Below are 8,256 nucleotides of genomic sequence, written 5' to 3'. Positions count from 1 at the left end.
TTACCATGAAAGGCATTTGATTCTGGAACTTGGTTTTTGGGGAGGTTTTAAATGGCTGATATGATGAGTACTGGTGTTTTATGTAAGTATTCAATCACTAAAGATGAAACTGTTTCCATATCTTGGTGGTGGGATGGATGAAGGGGAACAAGAGTCATGGGGGCCCAGCACTCAGAGGCTCCATTTGCCACTATGGCTGTGCCATTCCTCTCAGATCCTGGCAGAGGAGGAAGGACATGGTGGAAACACGGCACAGTGGTGGTGGCTGGAAGGTGGGGTCTGAGCAGGGTGATGAGACTGATGCATGGCCCTCCTGTCCCACCCATAGGGTATCAGAGCACCTACTGCCTGGCCAACAACAACTCCAGCACTTTCACCACAGTGGAGATGGGAGCTATGGTGAGGCAATTCATGGCCACCGAGCTGGACCCAGAGTCAGCGTACATCTTCAGGCTGATGATCAAGATGAGGCAGGGCTGGGAAAGCCCCTAGAGGCCACCATCATCACCACTGAGAAGCGAGGTAAGGCCAGAGGCCCAGGTCCATTGTCCTGGTGATGTGGGAAGACAGCTGGGCCCAAGGCTTCCTGGGGCAGGGCTTGCAGGGTAGTGAGTCTACATAGCCCGATATTTACCAGAGAGGCATGAATGTCCCTTGAGAGGAGGTTGTGTAACTGGATCAGGGTAGCTCTGAGTCACCATGTTGAAAGGGAGGCTCCCTTAGGCCTGGTATTTTTTTCTCTGATGTTCAAGACCACATGATCAGCTGAGCCAGGGGTTCCAAAACAGGTTTCCTACCAAGCAATCATAGGGAGATGTGTCTTCATGGATGGCGCTTCTGTTCCAAGACTGGTGAGGTGCTTATTGTTCATTGTCTTTGTTAATCTCAACCAAATTCTTGGGGACAAAGTGCTATGAGGCCCAGTTTTATAGAAAACATGGGGCACAGACAGATTCAGTCACTTGCCAGGGATACAGCTGTTGAAGCAGTGATGTGGACTCCCTCCACAGACACTGGGCTCCCTGTTCCCACAGCAATGTGCTGTGGGTTCCCATCTCAGAGAGCCCCTGATATGCCATCCAACCTCATCCTGGTATCTTCCTCAGGGGGTTTCCCTTCCCAGGGCCACCCCTACTCTAGGCCCTTTTTATGCCACCTGAACTTGGAGGGACCACAAGGGTTCCAGCTTAGGTCTGAGTCAGGACAGAGCAGCGACAATCTGGAATGCAGAGCAGGCACTGAACCCCTACTCTGAGGCTGCCAGGAGCCTGCATGGCTTTTAGGGCAGTGTAGTGCCAGCCAGTTTCTGTGCTACCACCAGCCCACATGCATAGTTCCCTTAGAGTTCTGGCTTCAGAATGTGTGTCTCAGGGACTGTATCCCTGTTCTCTCCACATCCAGGGATCAGGCTGTGCTTTGGCCCTGCTGAGGCCACAGGGTAGCATACGCGTGGTAGCTTGACTTGGCCTGTTCCAGGAGTGGTGTTGAGGGGAACGTATGGCTCATTTACTGCCTGTGCTCTTGAACGGAGACCCCCATCCATGCCCCTGGACTATCTTCCTGGACTATGGAACAAAATCTTCCTGGACTTTGGAACAAAATCAAAACAACAAAATGAAAGGATCCAGTTTACATTTGGGCCCATTTACCTGCAGAGGTACTCTTGGTCTGTGGCTTGCTCATCAATGTCAGAGCAGGGCTCTTACTGGAGCACAGGTAGGCTGACAACCAGGCCTGCTGCAGGGTATCTGGAAATGTTGCCGCTCTGGGAGAAACACATTTGCTCACTAATCAAGCGTTATTTGTGCTGTTATGCTGAATCCTGCTCTGACCCACCTGCGTACCATGAGAGGCTGAGTGAAATGCAGTACCTGGAGTGTAGATTATGTTGTCTTCTCTATACATCTGTCCCTAGGGGTTATTCAGCTGGTGGGGAGGGGGTTAGGGAGCAGGTATTTAGGGCTGACATGTCTTGCTTCCGAGGAGCCCCCTGCATTTGAGCAGGAAGGCAGGGGGCTGCAGTCTGATCTGGCACCTGGGCCCATGTTGGTTACCACAGTGGTTGGGTTGAGGGGAGCACAGGGTCTGCCAGCTGGAGTCTGTGGTTCCTCAACTGCCTGTTGACAGCCTGCACCCAGGGCTTGGGGCACTGGAGCAGAGCCAGAGATCCAGGGCCCAGGCAGATGCTCATAGGAAAGGACTGGAGCCAGGGAGGGAAGGAGGCAGGCATGCCCAGCCAGGTCACTGGGGGCTGAAGCCCGGCTCTGTGCTCTGTGCTGCATTGGAGGGTTGGCATGTCGCAGGGCAAAAAGCACACAGTGGCAAGTCTGCCATCACCACAACCTTGAAGTAGAAGGTGTAGTGTGGTGTGCACTCAGGCACCTGGGTGCGATGAGTGTGTCTCCTCTTCCAGTCTCCTTTCAGATTCCTAGGTCAACATCTGGGCGTTAGACAGAGAGCAGCTAGCTAGGGTGTGGGAGTTCTTTCTGAGGAGGCTGGCAGGTGGAATGCTGCTCCGTGACTGAGGTGGGTGGTGGGGCTAGAGACCAAAATAGCCTGCTAAGCACCAAAGCTCGGGTGCTGTGCAAGGGGATTCTTGGAGGCGCCACAAAAGAAGAACCCCATATTCATGCCCCTGCAGAAACCTTGGTTGAGTGCAAGGAGGGAGAAAGTGTAGGAAGGAGTATATTTGCTCTTTCCACCACTATGGGGTCACCTTCTTCCAAAGAGATCCATTGAGGACATGGGACACAGAGGCCGAGCGACCTGGTGGACACCAGGAGAGGGTGTGCTGTGCAACTGGGGGAGAAAGGGCTAGACCTGCCTGACCATGGTGGATGAAAAGGGAGCACTGAACAGGTTTTGCCTTGGGCAAAGCGGTGAGCTGCAGGGCCTCATCATTATCCAGGAAGCCTCCTTAAACACTGTTGCAAATCCTTTACAACCCCGCTGGTTTTCTCCTTGGGAGAAAATTCTAGAAGCAGAAACCTTAGCTCAGAAGACATGAGTGTATTTGGCTTGGAGATACGGAAACTCATGGACACGCCATGCCCTGGCGACCAGGATGCAGGTCTTGTGGCCTCTCTGCTTCCATGTTGATGTCTTGCCTTCTATGTTAGGTGAAAATATATCTCATTAAGTGTGTGTCCACAGGCCTTTTATCCCTAATTTGCCATTAAATGCCTGTGACTATACACAGTAATGTGTCTTGTGGGGTCTTAGTGTCCAATCGTGAAAATTCTCAAACTCAACTGGGCATGGATTTTAATAACTCATGGAAAAGCTGCATTCAAGCCAAGCAAGCATTAGTAAAGGGGGACTGAGTGAGTTGAGGAGCATGAGCCTACCTTTGTGACTCTTGTTTGAAACGTTGCTGGTTCATTAATATTTCTTCTCCCAGATTAGGGAAGCTGTATCTGAAAATATCCATGATCTACAGAAATGTGATGAAGTATTTTTATGTGAACAAATGGGAAAATTTAATTTCTCTCCCTTCCTGAACTCTCCATCATTCAGAAACTCTCAGGGAGAATTCTTTCTTCCAAGGTACTTAGAATTATTGGCGTAAGTTCAGCACAAGTGCCTTTTTCTTGTTAACAGAATACCGCTGGAAACCTTGGTTATTTTACCAAGGGATTGAGTGAAATATCCAATTTGACAGTAATGTGTATAGACTCAGATAATGAACAGACAATTTTCAGGAATTAAGGGTAACTTTGTGGAGCCCCTTGACAATAGTGGCGTCACACCTCAATGACACAGTGCTCAGGAGCCTTGCCACATGAGTAGGGAATGTTACCTGTTGGTAGGTATAGGAACCTCAAGATATTTGGGGGAGAGGAATCGAGAAGAGGAATCCACCCAAATTGACAGGTATTGCAGTCAAGTTTGATGGGAGTATTGCGCTTGGCTTTGGCCTGGACACACTCCTAAAAGTTCACTCTAGAGATTCCTCATGAGAAGTTCCAGCACAGCAGGGTTTCAAAATCTGTATGGAATGGTCCGTCACTATGCCTGGCAGGCTTAGTTAGAATAGATGCTAAGAAACCAAGTGTGCTTGTGGCTGCCTCCTTGCATCTAAGAAACCATCCCAAATCTGTTGAACTGAAATCATTCAGCCATGGGGACTGGCACACGCTGCCACCACTGCCAGGCGTTTCTGTGCCTCACAATGGGTCTCATAAAGCTCTGAATCTGTTTAGTTCACAATCAGGTTTGGGGACCTCACTTTGTAGGGTGGCAGTATTTTTTGATTGGGAAAATCCTATCAGAACTATACCCAAAATCGTCCCAGAATCCTCTAGAATCTGGTTGTTGGAGGGCTTGCCCTTTAGGTAAGTAGCATAGTCTCTGGATAGGAGTGAAGCAACTTCGATCTTCAAGGTATAGGTTACATTCATAGTGGGTGGTGATTAGTTGTTGGTTCTTTTATTTCTTTGAGTTCCAGGGTCCATGAGAGGCATGTCTTAGAAAGGAAAGACCAGAGGCTCATTTCAGCCAAAAAGAGTTGTGAGGAAAGTAAGGAAGCAAGACTAGCAGAGTCACTCACATAGAGTAGAAAAGACATTGAGGAGGCAGAGTATATGCATATCTCCAATAGGAGTTCCGTGTCATTGAAGTTACAGGGTAGAGGAATGAGAATGCATGTCAAAGATGAACGAAGATTCAAGGAGAAGTAAGCAACCCTAGGATGGTCATGCAAAATGAAGTTGAAATAGGGTTTATGCAGATCTTCTGTTCGGTTTATGGGAGCAGCAGAAACTTTATTTAGACTCCTGTCACTAGTTGCATATGGTGATTGACCTCTGGGCCATTTCCTGGCCCACATCCTCCTGCTTGGGTCTGGCAAAGATATCATGGAACTCCTGTTAGCCAGTTGACTGTGCATGTATCATTTGAAGGTCTGCAGCAGCAATGCTAAATCTTTAAATTTCGGGATTCTGTGGTTTTGGCCTTTTTGAGCATGAGCTCTATGCTGGAAGGGAGGGGCATGCTTTCAGTTTTGTGTGACATTGTGTCTTCCTGAGTGCAGGTCCTGAGATCTAAACTAAATGCTCTCCCTGTTTTTACAGGTGGTGTTTCGAACCTCAGGTGACTTGACCTCATTGGCAGCATCCAACACATCTGGCCTCTGTCTCTTCAGTGCAGATTCAAATGCCAAATATACAGGAATGTGACCTCTGTCATCTCCCTGGTGGATGTATATCACAGTCGTAAGTTGTCATGTTTCTCCTGCCAGGGTTGAGGTTCAGGCCTTGACTTGGGTATCTTTTTTGCCAGCATCTGTCCTTCTTCTGAAGGGAAAAATACCCTCTTCTTTTCGATTAACTTGGAGATATACCCTTAACCAGAATGTTTAGAGTTTGCTGCTTGGGGAAGATGACTTAGTGGCACATATGGAGAAGGTTCTGCAAGTCCCTGACCCACACAAAACTTCTGAACTCCAGGTTGCCACTGGTAGCAGAATCCTGAGTTATTGCAGCCTGACCTTGTATAGACATTCTCTCGACGATTGACATTTTGCCCACAGTTGCTTTGTTGGGCCATTCATCTAGAGCAAAGAATCCCGGGCATCTTTACAAATGGATGTCTGAGTGGACTTCCACACACATTTTCTCTCTCTCTCTCTCTCTATCTCTATGTTTCTTTTTGTGGGCAGAGTCGGAGTTGCAGAGGATGAGAGAGACCCTTCAGCAGGCTCCCCATGCCTTCCATAGCCTGACTCAGGGCTCAATCCCATAACCCTGACATCATAACCTGAGCCAAAGCCAGACGTTGGTCCCTTAACTGAGAGAACCTTGCAGGCATTCCTGGACAGGCTTTGTCTTTATGGAAGGGAGTGTAAGAACACCCTTCTGTTCTAAAATCTTCTGAATCGGGGAGTATTTCCACGTCTGCAGTGGTCGTACACCCTCTAAGGCCCAGAGATACATAGCTGTTCTTGGTGGTGGAGAAAAGCCCTTGGCTCCCACGTTCTCATAGACGGGGAGGAAGCCTCACTGCCTGATGCTGACCTGTAGAGGTTTTCCTGCCTGGTCCCAACATGTCTTCCAAAGAACACCCTTGTAGAAGATGAAATTAATTTGCAAGCCCCCAGGTGGCACAATTGGGTAGGCATCTGCCTTTGGCTGAGGTCAGGATCCCTGGATCCTGGGAGATCCTCACTGCCCGATCCCGTCTGTTTTTACTCCCTCGCTAGCTCTGTCACTCTCCAATCAGTGAAGTAAATAGAGATATTTCTAAGTGTGTCATTAATTTGTAAATCCTTTGCACTTTGAGAGGACAATATTAGTAGAATTAAGGACACATGAGAGGTAGATCACAAACCATGTGTTTGTTGAATCTTGTGGCCATTCATCATTGTGATCTACCTACATGGATAGGTTCCTGTTTTCATGAACATCCATCGATCGCCTTGTGTTCTGAGATTCTGAGTTCACCCTCGACTTGATGTTCTCATGGATCCAGGCAGTGTTATTTCCTGTGACCCCACTTGCCTGTTCGGTGAGACTGGCCTTCATGCAAGTACTGCTGGATCAGAGCAGATGTGCTTGATTTCTAGCTATTGGTTACTGGAATAGCGCATTCCACATCCCTCAGAATGGGGCCCTGCTATATGTGTTGGCAGTGTCTGAGTTTGTATCTCAGTGTGACCCCGAGGAATTCCTTGGGAGGTATTTGCCCAGTGATTCTCTGATGGGAGTGTCCGGGGAAGAATTTCCCCCCATTGCATTGGGATCAGTGATTCCTCGGTGTGAGGGTGTCATTGCTGGCTAGAGAAGAAGGGATACCTGAGCCCATTCCTTTGCTCATCAGACCGGGAGGATTTTCCTGTGTGTGAATCCTCCCAGATCCTTCCTGTGTTGGCTCCGTGAGGAATGGGATTCCCATATGTCCTCGGCATTCAGCCACAGCGATGATGCAGGGGGTCCCAGGGGTGCCTGCACCTTTGTTCCCGTGTCAGGGATGAAGCACACTCTGAGATGGTAGCAGGAGCCTCAGGCCTGAGCCCCACCTGAAGCTTCTCCCACCAGGATACTATGCTAGTGGCTCTCCCCGTGTGAGTTCTCTGGTGTTGGGAAAGGGCCCACTTCTGGCTGAAGGCTCTGCCTCAGTGACGGGAGACAAGGGGTTTGTACTGTGTGATTTCTGTGGCAGTGAGCAAGGTGGGCGCTCTGGGTACAGGCGGGGCCCCAGTGATGACACAGATGTCGCTGCTCTGAGTTGTCTGGTGTCTCCAAATGTGAGTTATATCTAACGGCTCTTCCATGTTGACTGCATTTGTTGGGGTTGCCGCCACTGTGGATCCTCGGATGCTGGCTAAGGGTGTGGCTGGACTAAATGCTTTCCCCTGAAGATGACATTCAACTGGTTTCATTCTGTGGGAACGTGCCCATGACCTCAAAGGGATGCATGTTGCTGCGAGCTCTTGTGCAGCAATCCCAGAACATGGCTTCTACCCCGTGTGAGGTCCTGGACATGAAGAAGAGCAGAGCGCTCTGAAGGAAGGGTCTCCTACCTTCGTTCTATCACTGAGGTGCGTCTCCAGTGGTCTTACGGTGTAGAGAGGTGAGCATTGCCCTGGAGTTGTTCCCCCCATGTGTGTCATGTCTCCTTTTCTTGGAAGGGTGAGTTCTCTCGTGTCTCCCAAGGTTAGTGCCCCGACTAAAGGCTCTCCCACATTGGGAAATGGGTGTGCTGCAATCCAGGATGAACGGGCTCTGATGACCCTGGCACCAGGGACACATGGCTGAAAGCTCTTCCACATTATTAGCAAATACAAGGCTTATCTTCCCAGGACACAGCACACCCAGAGTGAGGTAAGGGACGCGAGACCTCTCCGTGCTGTGCTCCAGCATTGGCCAGGTTTCTGTGCAGTGTGAACCCTCTGCTAATGGCCAAAACAGAAGGGGTTGTGGCAGGACTGCACACTCATGTTCCTCCCTTCCTGACTCAATGCACACGTTTCAGCCCCTTCCTTCAGGAATGGTTGCTGCATCTACCCCTGCAAGCCACTTGTAGTCGGGTGCCGTGTTCCTTTCTGGAATTCAGATAGATCTTTCTACATGTCAGACTCACCCCCACATCAACTGCTGATTAAATTTTCGATGTCTCCGTTTCAAAGACTATATACCCGTGAGTCGTGCTGAAGCCAGTGACTTTTCCAGACACTCGGGTGGTGGCTTGACTTGAGGCCCCTTTCAGCCGAGAAATGAAACTCTTCATGTTTCTTGTGGGACAGTCCATATGCTCAGG

The 8,256-nt window shown here is 49.5% G+C and overlaps 1 long non-coding RNA gene across 2 annotated transcripts in view; it reads left to right on the top strand.

Annotated features, from left to right (window-relative positions):
• Positions 1-332: 332 nt before the first annotated feature.
• Positions 333-8,256, top strand: part of LOC309858884 — a 37,855-nt gene continuing 29,931 nt past the window's right edge. For both annotated transcript variants that reach the window (XR_014308415.1, XR_014308416.1), the window contains exons 1-2: positions 333-522; positions 5,073-5,213. This is a non-coding gene — a long non-coding RNA (uncharacterized lncRNA). The remainder of the gene's footprint in view (positions 523-5,072; positions 5,214-8,256) is intronic.

Source organism: Mustela nivalis (assembly GCF_964662115.1).
Source record: "Mustela nivalis genome assembly, chromosome: 2".
Classification (NCBI taxonomy): Eukaryota; Metazoa; Chordata; class Mammalia; order Carnivora; family Mustelidae; genus Mustela; species Mustela nivalis.
This window is presented reverse-complemented; position numbering and strand designations above follow the sequence as displayed.